Here is a 12,985-nt window from a genome sequence, read left to right on the forward strand (position 1 = left end):
GTGCGAGATTTCATATAAAGAAATCCATACAAAAATTAAATGAAAAGACCCCAAAGAATAAAACAACAAGGGAGTAGAAAGCTTGATCTTTCTCCCAAAGAGCTGCGGGTGCCTTCGAATTTCCAACCTTGTGGATCACAGCCCAATGCATAGCCACTTCAGTACCAGGGCTCCTATCCTGGGCTAAGTCAATGATAGTATGAATAAGCAGAAGGACCTATGCTCCAGGGAGGTCATTAATCATATTTTCTAACATAAAATAACAAAGATGTCTCTTAAGTGAACCAGGGGCATATATAAAACAGATATAGGAATGAATTTGGGGCTCACACTTAATCCTAGTCCCATTCTAAGAATAATTAGTTCTTAGAACATGGCTGTGCTTGATACACACCTTCATGTAGTGAAGAAACTAGATGTTGCCTGGCTAGGCAACAAGAGTGGTGCCTGGGATTTTAAAGGCCTGTTCTCACACAAGCAGCCATGTAAATGCAACACCAACTAAGCCCACATGGAAGAAGCACACCAGTTTGCATTATCCAGGGATTGTAAATAGTATAATCCAAATCCAAAGGAGGAAATGGCATCAGAGTTTAAATTGTGACATCGTAGTTTGCAAAAGGCTGTCGATGGCAATAGAAGTCCAGCATACCTTTGCAGAATCTACATATAGAGTAAGCCTCCAGTGAGTTCCCTCTGACTATAATTAAGGAATGGGAATATCCTGCTTATCAGACAAAGAATATTGTAGAGACAATTATAGTAGTTTAAAATGAAACATCTGATTTGCATGGTTAAAACATAACATCTGATTTGAATGGCAATATTGTAACATTTGATCTGATCCCCTTTTAACACAGCTAAAAGCATTAACAGTTAAAAGGGGGTGGGGGGGGGATTCTTGTGGATGAAGCCTCTGTCGAATTCCCTCTGCACATAGACCAGGCATGGGAAGGACCTTGCTATTGTACAGAACGCGTGGGAAAAGGACGATGACATTGTAGCTAGGTTGAGATCCAGTACCTTGCCATTTGATCTCTTTCTTTTAACACATGTAGAGTTTGCTCTAGTTTTTAATATTTCCTGTGTTCTTTCAAACTGGGGTTTATCTCTGTTGTATTTTGCTGTCGTGGGTAGCCTTCTCGACCCTTCGTTGTGTATTTATTTTTCTATTATTTTCATGCAGGAAACCCACGGTGGGTGAGCCTGTGGGAACAATAACTGGATCAGGGCTCCCTGGAGGCACACCAGGGGAGGTGGGAAATGAGGCGCGAGTAACCAGGAGTACAAGAAGGAAGAAGAGGTTCTAACACGGGCTGTCTTAGTGAGTGTGTAACACTTCTTCATATCACTGAATTGTTGAATTGTACGGTGTCTGGATTGTCCCAATAAAGTGTTTTATATTTTTTTTAAAAATTAAGGCAGATATGGCTGTCAAAAAAAGAGAGGAACGCCCCCTGGAGCCCTGAACCAACCCTGCACCAACTGACTTATTTGCATTTCATGCTGGAAATAAGGCTGGAGAGTCCACTCTGATTGGGTGGGAGTGCACAACCAAAGCAATCCCGGGAACAGTCGCCGTCCATCGGGGAAGAAGCCTTTCCTGGCCGATGGCCTCTCCCCTCCTTGCTCATGCCAGCTCTTGTGGCTCTCTAGCCTGGAGCCTTGCCTTCTGCTAAAAATGTGGAACCTTAATAGCCATTGTCTTTATAGAGCAGTTTTGTAAAAACTTAAAAAAAAGAAAAAGAAAAGAAAATGCTGATCCCGGGTGCAAACGTCTTCATCAGCGATTTTTGTGCGCAGCCTATTTCTGTACTGCACCGTGTGCTCATCGGCTCACCAGGTAACCCATAGAAAGGGCTGTTCTTCTTGACAACACTAAGCCAGCCAGACACTTACACCCAAGGAAGGCACTGCTGTGGGATTTGTCATTCTGCCGCTGAAGTCTTCCTTTATCACTAGAAGTTTCTTTTAGCTGTATGAAACAGATCATGGAGGATGTTAATACACCACATCCTTTTACTGGCCGCATTCTTCAGTTCAGCCATCCAATATGAGGAACTGCTCAGGGAAGGAGCATGAGTTCCAGCAGAAAAATGGCTGTTGTTACACGCTATTGGCTTCTTTGCCTCTTCCCACATTTTTCTTACTTAAATTCTTTTCAACAACAGTGTGTGATTTTCAACCTTCCAGTCATAACTGACTTTTGTCCCAGAGAAATAGTTATGAAAGTCTAAGCTGGATGCAAAATCTTACATAATAATGTTGTTAAATTTTACTTTGACCTAAGATTATTAATTCTTTCTGGAAATATTGGTAAATAGTTCAATATTGGTTTCAAATGGATGTATTGTGCTATTTACTATTGGGTTCTGAAAGTTCATACTTCAAATCTAATCAGGCTATATGTAATGCTATCCAAATTTGAGTAACATATTTCTCAATCGGATACCTTTAAGCTACTGTCTTAAATACCTTTAAGCTACTGTCTAAAATACTACAGAGATAAGAACCAAAAATCCTGTAATTTTAAAAAAATTATATGAATTTGTGGAATTTCACCCTTTGTTTCCTGTTTCTCTTTCTTCTTCTTTCCTAATTCTTCTGAACTTTTCCCCTTTTGATCTCGAGGGGTTAGTTGTTCTAAGGTGTTTGTAATCCCCTAGTGCTATAGTTTCTCTTATAGACCCACTTACCTTTTGGCTGCATTCAATTCCAGATCGGATGAGTGATTATGAGAAATCCCATAGCCTTGTGATTTCTCTCAATCTCTATCTGATCAGTCTTTTTGTATGTTTTTGAATCACTACTCATTATAGTAGGATGTAGAACCTTGTCTCTGTGGACTCTGTGCCAATTGACCTTGATGTGCCCTTAGACTATGGTCCTGAGCCCCTAGGCTCAATGCCTCATTCCATAAAGGTGTTTGGTTGTGTCTAAGAAGTGTTTCTAACTTCACCTTCTGTATGCTCTCCCATACTCTTAGATATAATTGTAGCAAAAGTAAATAAACCAAAATTGATGACCATAGTGTAGATTCTGATTCGTAGTGGCCCTGTCAAATCTGCATAAATTTGTGGATGTACTCCCAGTCTCCTACCCATAGCAATCTACTCATAGATCGTCTTTATTTCAGGATTGTGTGTATAACAGTATTTACCTCTCTTTAACTCCTCCCACTGTCTTTCGTGGCCTTTATCATTTTTAGCCGACCACTCTCTTATTGTATATGATCTCCAATTGTCTACCATATATTACTATAGAAAAATATCAGAGAACCTATTGGTAAGGGTAAATTGTTTGGTGAAGCAAATGTTTGGTTTGATGTGTGTGTGTGTGTGTCTGTGGATAGAATGATAGAAATGTGTTCCTTACCGTGGGTCATGGTGGTGAAAAGCAAGTCAAATCCTGGTCTAAAGGATGCTTGGTCAAGGACCAAGGATCAAACCATCTGAGAGAAGCAGAGACTTACTCAGAGAAACTACAGCTGAGCTATGTGGTGAGTGAAGGTCTCTCAGCCCTCTGCCTTAGAGCCTTAGTACGGGTTTCCTCCCTCGCTGTGGGGGCCTCCTTGATGCCATCGTCTCTTCCTGGCTTCACTACTAGAAGCATGGAGTGGCACGCTCTGTGTGCCTCTGTGCAGCCATGAGAATGTTCTAACTAGACCACAACTTAGAGTGGATTGTCACTTTATAATTTCATTATTTGTGACCAGAAGTCTTTATGGAATGGAATTTAACAAAACCTGGACTTAAGGAATCCTTAAAATGTTCAAAATGTCAGCATGCAACCAATGATTGATCCCATAATGTGGTTAATATTATTGTGCATAATGTATTTACATCTCTTTGTGAAATTTGCTGCTTTTGCAGGTTCTCTACCTCTGACAGCAAAATAGCTATGCTTATCAAAATCAAAATAGCCAGAAAAGTTACCAAGCACATTTTTTTGTGGTTTTTTTGTTATGTTTTATTTTTCAAGCATGAAAAGAATGTTGGTATTTTGCTGTTTAATAAAGAGTGAGGCACTAGGTAACAAGAGTGATAACATGACACTTCTGATATGGAACAAATTCTACTATTAATATTTGGGTTTATATGCCCTGTAATGAACTCTAATGGTATAGTGGTTAAAATGCCTGGTTTCTAACCCAAAGGTTGTGGGGGAAGCCAGCCCCCGACAACTAATCATGGGTTCAGTAAGCGCAATTGCACGGTTGATATATATAAAGATTGTAATAAAGTCATAGAGAATGAGAGGGCTAGGAGAGAGAGTACAATAAATAAGTCAGACATTTCAAGGTAGCATGTTCACCTCCTGGATGGCCATGACCTCAACAGCCAGACCCTGCGCACAGGCAGGGGAGAGAGAGATTTATTGCTAACCAAGGTTTATATATCTTTGGGGGTGTGCATGCCTCCTAATTACAGGTAAAGACATACATCACAGGAAGGGGTTGTACAATAGGCAATACAAGCAAGAGGAGGGGGATATACAATGGGTATCCGTGTAACAGGAAGGGGATGAGCTAGGGGTGTACACGTGATAGGAAGGGGAGGGACTAGGAGTATACATGTGACAAGAAGGGTGGACCCTAGATTCATGATGGCGGCCTAACCTTAGTCACCCTTGAGTGGACTTGACCTCCCTGGGCTCTCTTTCAGAGAAACAATCTACTACTATCCATATCAGAAGGGAGTGGGCCCTACTTAGCTTGGGACAGACTGTACAGTCTGATTGCTCTAGATGGCTGATAGTCCTTAGGGAGAATAACCTTTGAACTATGTGTTAGTCTGGGTACTTTAGAGAAACAAATCCACAAAAACTCATGTACATGAGAGAATTTTATATATAAAGGTTAAGTGCACATCAAGAAAACATCCCAACCTAGTGCTGCCCAAGCCCACAAGTCCAACATTAACCCCTATGTCCAACACCAATCCACAAAGTCCTCCTCCATCTCACAAAACACACATTATGACGCCGACTGCAGGAGGAAAGCCGAATCAGTGAACATTAAGCATCTCAGCACTGGCAGGGGGCTCCACACGGCTGCTCCAGCACCCAGGGCTGCATCAGGGTAGGTCCATGTGGCTTCTTCTTGGGGATGTCTTGCAGGAAGTGAGCTTTGCCAGCCAAAGCAAGGAACTGGCTAAGACAGCTGCATTACAAAGCAAGAGACCTGAGAACTCAAAAGGTGAGGCTCACTGGGCCATTTATCTCTTCGCCCTTCAATTAATCCCGCATGTGTCTATGGGCCAGGTTGGCACAATAAACTAACTAACTCGACCTACTTTCATTGACCTCCAAGTGTAGTCTTTTTCCACGTGTAGCAAGCAGCTATATTTGGGGGAGACAACTTGGGAGAAGTCTTTGTTTCCCATAAAAGGTCAGAGGTTCAAAACCACTAGCTACTCTTCAGAAACTCTATGGGGTAGTTATCTTCTGTCCTGTAAGGTTGCAATGAATTACAACCTACAGCAGGTTTGGTTTAAAATCTTTTACGAATATTGACTTCTCATTTATCTACTTGTTTCTGCTGCTAACAGTGGTATACCCATACCAGCCCTAGTGCCATGCTGTTGAATGGGCTCAGCGTCACCCTACAGGTCAGAGTTTCCCGGCTTCATTGGGTTTCTGAGTCTGAAAATCTTGAAGGGAACAGATATCCTCATCTGTGTCCCTCAGAGCACCTGGTGAGTATAACCAGCTGACCTGCCATTAGGAGCCGGACACTTCATCCATGACACCACCAGGATTTGTGGTACAACTCAAAACAAAACAACAACAACAACAACAATTCCACTGCCTTCAAGCAATTCTTACTCGGATAGATCTTATATAGTGTTTCTGAGGCTGTAGACTGAAGACCGTCTCATCCTGCTCTCCGGGAACAACTGATGGATCCGGATGGCCAACCTGACTGCTACCAGCCAGTTTGTCCCCCACTGAACCCCCAGTGCTCCTCATGACCGGCATAGACCTTGCATCTATGGTAAGGTGACCAGACGTCCCGCTTTTTAACAATTTTTCCCGCATCCGGTGGCATTTTGAAAAAGTCCTGATTTTTTGAAAGAATGCACGACAAGCTAGGGTATACAGTTTTTGGCTGCCATGTGGCTATTTCGCCAGGATACGAGTTTTATCAATGGTGTCCCGCTTTACCAATGTTAAAATCTGGTCACCTTCATATGGGGAAATAGGACCAGAAATTCCTTCAGGTTTCGAATTTTAAAACTTTTTAAAACTATCAGTGTCCTAATCTAGTTCAGACATCTTGCTCTATGTTCTCATACAGCCTTGCTGCTTCTGTCCGGTGACTTGAGCTGTGTTTGTAAAAATGTCTCAGGAGAACCCTGTGACACTGAGGAGGAAACGGAGTCACAAAAGGCTTTTGGGAATTTTAAAAATAGGCTAATTATTCAAGTCAGATTTATCTGGTCTCTGTATGGTGAGTGTTCTTAATTTGCTAGCGGTTTCAGGTGTGTCCTGGGGGAGGGGGAGACAGGGAGGCCATTCAGCTCCTCCCCCATGGAGGGGAGGACGGGGCGGGACCGGGCGGTGCTTCTCTCGGTCATACAGAGGGTTGCTATGAGCTGGGACGGGCTCACTGGCACCTCACAGCCACAGTGGCGACATCAAGGAGCCCGGATGGCCTTGTGGGCAACTCGCTGAGCTCCAGGGAATCGACCTCACCAACTACTCCATGGGAGAGCGCAAAGCTATTGGTGCCCGTAAAGATTTTAAATCTTGGAAACTCAAAGGGGCAATTCTACTCGTCCCTGTGGGTTCGCTGTGGGTCAGAATTGGCTTGGTGGTGGGTTTTGTTTTTTTAGTATCCATAAGATCCCTGGTGGCATAGCAGTTTAAGCGTCCAACTGCTGGCCAAGTAGGTTAGTGGTTTTAATGCACTCAGACACTTTGTGAGATCTGTCTTCATGAAAACATTTTCAGGAATCACTTTATTTGTTTCTTCCACTAGGGGGCAGTAATGTCCTCTAAATGATGGGTGACTGTGGGTGGGAAAATTGAACATCTGTCTTTTGGATTTGAAGAGGGTGTGCCTGAAAAGAATTGATTAAATCTGGAGACCCACGGACATTCCGGTGGGTTTGGAAGTGAATTCCAGTAGAACACAGAGCAGGGATGGTTAAGTTGGCAAAACTATTAAGACCAAACCAAACCCATTGTCTTCTGCTCAGTTACAACGCTTGCTGACCCCATCGGATAAATGAGAACTGAGCCCTGGGGTTCCCAAGGCCCTTAGGCTTGTGCCCTTGAACTTTGGGGTCACAGCTGATCATTTAATCACTGAGCCAGCCGGGCCCCTTGGTAGAACTAGAGTGTCTTAAGCCAGGTTACTTGATTAAATCAGCTCCTACAGCCAGTTAAAGTGAGAAGGAGTCCTAAGACTCTGAAAATTATCATTCTTGAAGTTCCTGTCTAGCAGCATTTGGAAGTTTGAGGACTATAATATGGTAAGAAATATGTGTCCCATGAGACCACAAGGAGCAAATTTTTGCAGAACAGAATGCAAAGAAGGCCTCGATAATTGCTTCTGAATGATTCAGGTTCAATTAATTCAGCTTCTGTCTTCTTGTCACTAATTCCACCTTGACTTGTCAGGAGGGATTTGGCTGCTGGAAGAAGAAAAGCGTGTTGCCGCTGGAATACGTTTAATAGGCATGACCTTCGCAAGACTGAAGCCACCATCGGGGAATGTGGGCAGTAAGGGGGCTTCATTCCAAGTCAGCAAATGTATGTGAACCCTGGTGCCTCTCTTTCAATGCACACCGAAATGGCTGTGGATTAGGAGTTCAAGTGCTGGACCTGTCCCTGACTCTGCCACTAAGGGCATGCTCTTCACTAGCATCCTTGACCCGTCCGACCTTCATCTCAATTATCCAATTCTAAGGGGGATGGAAGCACAACGCCATCCGCAGTCTAGGGTCTAGCTGTCATGCAGGCAGCTCCGTGGAAGAAAGAACTTGTCCACTGAACTTGATGGGGGATCCTTTCCAGCTTCCTCTGAGAGAACAGAATTCGAACAGACCAGTTGCAAAGGAAGACTGATGACTACAGTTTATGGTCAGTAAGTCAGGGTCCTCAAAAGCCTCCTTTGGGAGATGCTAGAACCGTGAGCCGGGGGAGGGACAGTGGTGAGCATAGCCGCCTTCCTGGGAGTTGTTAGAACATGCATGTCTTCCCCATGGCGTTGTCAACAAGGAATTCTAGCTGCACCCTAGTTCAGCTCGTGGAGACGCACCATTAGAACGGCAGTGGGCGTGTCTTTTAAACGGGCTGGTTTGCTGTTAGGTGCCGTTGCCTGGGTCCATGTACAAGACAAGGAAACACTGCCTGGTCCTACGCCATCCTCACAAGGGCTTTGTGTTAGTCTGGGTACTTTAGAGAAACAAATCCACAGAAACTCATGTATAAGAGAGAGTTTTATATAAAGGGTAAGTGCACATCAAGAAAACATCCCAACCCAGTGCTGCCCAAGCCCACAAGCCCAACATTAACCCATTAACTCATATGTCCACCACCAATCCACAAAGTCCTCCTCAATCTCACAAAACACATGCAATGATGCCGACTGCAGGAGGAAAGCCGAGTCAGTGAACGTGTAGGCATCTCAGCGCTGGCAGGGGTCTCCACACGGCTGCTCCAGCACCCAGGGCTGCATCGGGGTAGGTCCATGTGGCTTTTCCTCAGGGATGTCTTGCAGGAAGTCAGTCTTGCCGGCTGAAGCAGGGAACTGGCTAAGGCAGCTGCACCCTGGCCGACCATCAGGAAGCAAGAGACCCGAGAACTAGAAAGGCGAGACTCACAGAGCCGTTTATCTCTCTGCCCTTCAATTAACCCCACCAGTGTTTATCGGCCAGGTTGGCACAATAAACTAACTACCTCAGGCTTCCGGGGAGGTTTTACATACAGACACTGCAGTGTGCCAGCCACAGGTTTCTTTTTTCTTCTCTAAGCTGTGAATAGACTGCTCACACCATGACCCATTTCCAGAGGTTGGCGGTGGAAGCCTACCCAGAGGGTTCATGTGGCAGGTTCAGGCGTTTGAAGTTTGCCCTTGAGGCCTGTGGATCCAGTCACATAGATAGCTATGTGACTAATGTGATCTGAGGGGCTGAGCCAACCGGGCATTCAGATCATGCTGGGTCCATGGAGGGAGAGCTATTCAGCTTCCTATTGTTACACGGAAATGTCTGACCAGCGTTTTTCAGTTTTAAGAGGAGTCAGAAAGCCAGGGTTGTGCCCCCAACCTCGCAATGTATAACAATGGAAACAAATGCAGGGGCCAAAGTCAATGTTGGCTGGGTTGTCTTCTGTTTCTGATTCCTGAGGAAGTTGGCATCTAATAGGATCTGATGGGATCAATTCTGCCTTATAGAAAAATTGTTTTTGGCACTGTAAGCATAAGTGAATTAAAGAGGTTAGGGTAGAGTCAAGAAGATGAATTACGAAACTTTTGAAATGAAAACTGAGGAGCTTAACCAATACAAAACCAGCCAGGATAAAGCTGAGGACTATTTAGGTGGAAGCACTGGCAGGTAGTGAGGACCAGTCAGAACGGCAAACTGAAAGGAAAGGCGTTTTGGAGGACTTTCAGATTCCTGGTTTGGGTGGCTAAGGACGTGAGCTCCCCAATCACCCAAACAGGAAAGGTGTGAGCAATGCCGGTTTCCAAGTCAATGATTAGGAGTTCCTTTTACAGACGTTGACGTTGACACCTTGGGACTTCCAAGTGAAAACCTCATAGCCAATTTGGTAAAAACTTAAGATCAGTCAGAAAATAAACCCAGATTGGAATTACATATTAAGGTGATCTTAGTAAAAGACTTGTATTCATTCTTGGGCTGGGGTACAATGTTGACAAGGCACCGCTGGTCTCTGCATTCATGCAACTTGCAGCCTAGTGAAGTGGGCAGACAGTCCACCAGCAAGCATTCACATACAGCAAACACACATTGTGATTACTGCTGTAGAGAAAATATGGCTCGTATGAGGATGAAAAATGGTTTGGGAAAGGAATAGACTACAAGCCTGAAAGAAAGTAAGGGGAAAGGAGAGGTGATTCTTGGGCCAGAGGAGCCAAACCCTTGGTGCTGGGAGGAGAGCAGAGGACAGAGCCAGCAAATCCCCCTGGTGCACTGCACTGTGCATCTGCTTATGTACTTTCTACATGGATGTCTCATAGGCATCTCCTATTCAACACATGCAAAATCCAGGCTCTGCTTTTCTGTTATCCTCCAGGGGGCGCTCAGTGTTGGAAGAAGTGAGGCTAGAGTGCTCCTTTGGATCTTCCGTGGATCCGCAATCAATGCTCAGGGAAGCAGCAGTGAGACAAGACACGCATTCCATAAGGCAAACCTGCTGCCCAAGACCTCTGTAGATATGTAGACTATTGAAGAACAGGATGTTTCTTAGAAGACTGAGGTGTGCCTGACTCAAGCCGTGGTATTCTCCATTGCATCATATGCCTGTGAAGTTGGACATGGAATAAAGAAGACCATAGAAGAATTTATGCACTTGAATCGTGATGGTGGAGGAGAATATTGAAAGTACCATGGACTGCTGAAAGGACAAACCAATCTGTGTTGGAAGAAGTACGCTAAGAGTGCTCCTTTGAGCCAAGGATGGCAAGACTTCATCTTACATACATTGGAGATATTATCAGTAGAGATCAGTCCTTGGAAAAGGGCATCATGTTTGGTAAAGTGGAGGGTGGAAAAAGGAGGAATGCCCTCAATGATTGACACAGTGGCAGCATCAATGGCTCAGGCAGAGGAACCACTGTGAGGAGGGCATTGTTTCATTCCCTTGTGCAAAGGGTCGCTATGGGCTGGAACTGACTTGATGGCATCTCGCAGCAGCAGTCACAGTTTCCAGCGTTGTAGCAACGTGCCAACCATCACAATACAACCAACTAACAGATGGGTGATGATATTGCTCTCCAAAACCAAAATCAAGCTTTCGGCCATTGAGTAGATTCCGACTCATGGGGATGCTATAGGATAGGGCAGAATTGCCCTGGTGGGTTGCTGAGGCTGTAACTCTTTAAAGGAGTAGGAAGCCCTATCTTTCTCCTGCAAAGTGGCTGGTGGTTGCAAACTACTGACCTTGTGAACACTGCCCAATGCATAACCACTGTGCCACTAAAGCTTCTAATATTGCTCTAGATCCCTTTTTATAATGTAAATTCCATGCCATCAAAGAGTTTTATCTCTTTTATTTATCTCTATATCCCCAGAGCCCATTGGGGTACCTAGCACATAGTAGGCCTTCAGTAATTTTTTTCTTCTTCTATGAATGAACAGAGTTAGAGAGCCAGTAGAAAAGAAATCAAGGAAGGGGGCAATTTTAAAGTAGTTAACAATCTCAAATGAACAGAGATCCCAAGTCAGATTCAAACTAAAATGGGGATTTTGGCTTTGGCCAGCAAGAGGCCGCCATAACCTTGGTGAAGGTAGAGAGACTGGAAGTTAGGAGTGTTATTAGAGTGACCTGATTGAGTAAGGAAGGCAAAAAAAGCAGATACACACTATATCTAATATCACTTTTCCTGACTACCTTTGTTAAAATTACAAGCCCAAGCCACTTCGCTCTTATTCCTAACAATTATCCTTTTCTAGCACACTTGGTAATTTTTTTACTTGTGAAGCAAGATGTGAAGCAAGTCATTGAGCTGAACCAGGGCACCCGCGAGCCTGGAGGAGGTTTTTATGCTCTGGCTGCATCCTGAGATGTGGGCTTGTGCTTCGTTTTGATTAAGCTACATAATTGCCCCTGCCCTCCCTTGTGACCTTGGTAAAGTGGGCTAAGGAATTCTTGAGTGATCTTAAGGCCTATTTCACTGCCCTCACTTGCTCAGTACTTCAGAAGTATTCTCATATGCCCCTGACATTCTGAGGCTTGGTTTTATTCAATTCAGTATTTTAATTTTTGATTGTTCTCCAATTTTATCACCACAAAAGGATCCTCTTCTCAGTAAAGCTGTTAGCCCCCTAAACTGTTTCTTATGCTCCCTGATGCGTTCCTGGTCAAGGCGTAAGTGGATTGCCTGTATAATTCTTGGTTGAATTGAAGGATTTGGCTTGGGTTGATTAAAAACCTCATTTTAATGTTTTATTTTATAAAATCCATTACACAATGACAATAGCACTCTCCAGTCTCTTGTGCCAGAGTAGACAGCTTTGTCCTTAGATTGGTTGTTAAAAGTGATTTTCTAAACCCTGAATTATTAAGATGCATATGAAAATAAAGTCAGACCATTTTTGTGGTCTTTAGAATTTGCCATTGCAGAGTTTAATTGACTTTACCTTTTTGTTTGTTCTCTCTCTTTTTAAAATTCTTTATATGTCGAATAACCCACCTGTGCTGCCAGGCTGCATGGTTTGATAATACTGCTCTGGATAATAATAGAAATCCATCACAGCTCTCAGTGGTTAAAACAAACAAACAAACACATAAAGTCTGCTCTTCCAGGAGTAGAGGGGAACACACATGAGAATTCAATCTCCCACTAAGAATCAGCAGGTATTTTTCCCCCTAAAAAGAAAGAAGAAAATAAATAAAAGCTTGAAAACGAGGCCTCAGAATTGCTCCATGCTGCTGCGTCAAATGAAAGCTTTCCCACCGGAGAAAGGCTGTCAATAATCCGATGGAGCAGATGGATTTTGTTCTTTCAGAGTGACACACACACACACACACACACACACACACACACACACAGTTTAGTGTCTGGAAATGTTGTCAGAAAACACACAACAACAAAATATCTGAGCCTTGCTCCATTGTCAATACAGATTTGTAGAATGAAGATTGCCTGGCTTTCTAATTTGCATCTCTATATGCAGATAGTAATCACCTCAAAAGACTGAGTACTAATGACCAAATTTCCTTTTGTGTGAAGCTGACAGATTTTGCACCAAATTGCTGTTGGCTATGTTTTCAGGAAGGTAGATCTTAATAA

At 43.7% G+C, this 12,985-nt stretch overlaps 1 protein-coding gene across 1 annotated transcript in view; it reads left to right on the forward strand.

The window, feature by feature from the left end:
• LOC101648636 (THO complex subunit 1-like) overlaps positions 1–12,985 on the forward strand; it is a 198,252-nt gene that overhangs the window by 1,340 nt on the left and 183,927 nt on the right. The window lies entirely within an intron of this gene.

Source organism: Echinops telfairi, unplaced genomic scaffold (assembly GCF_000313985.2).
Source record: "Echinops telfairi isolate 266 unplaced genomic scaffold, ASM31398v2 ScPeMD7_7406;HRSCAF=8444, whole genome shotgun sequence".
Classification (NCBI taxonomy): Eukaryota; Metazoa; Chordata; class Mammalia; order Afrosoricida; family Tenrecidae; genus Echinops; species Echinops telfairi.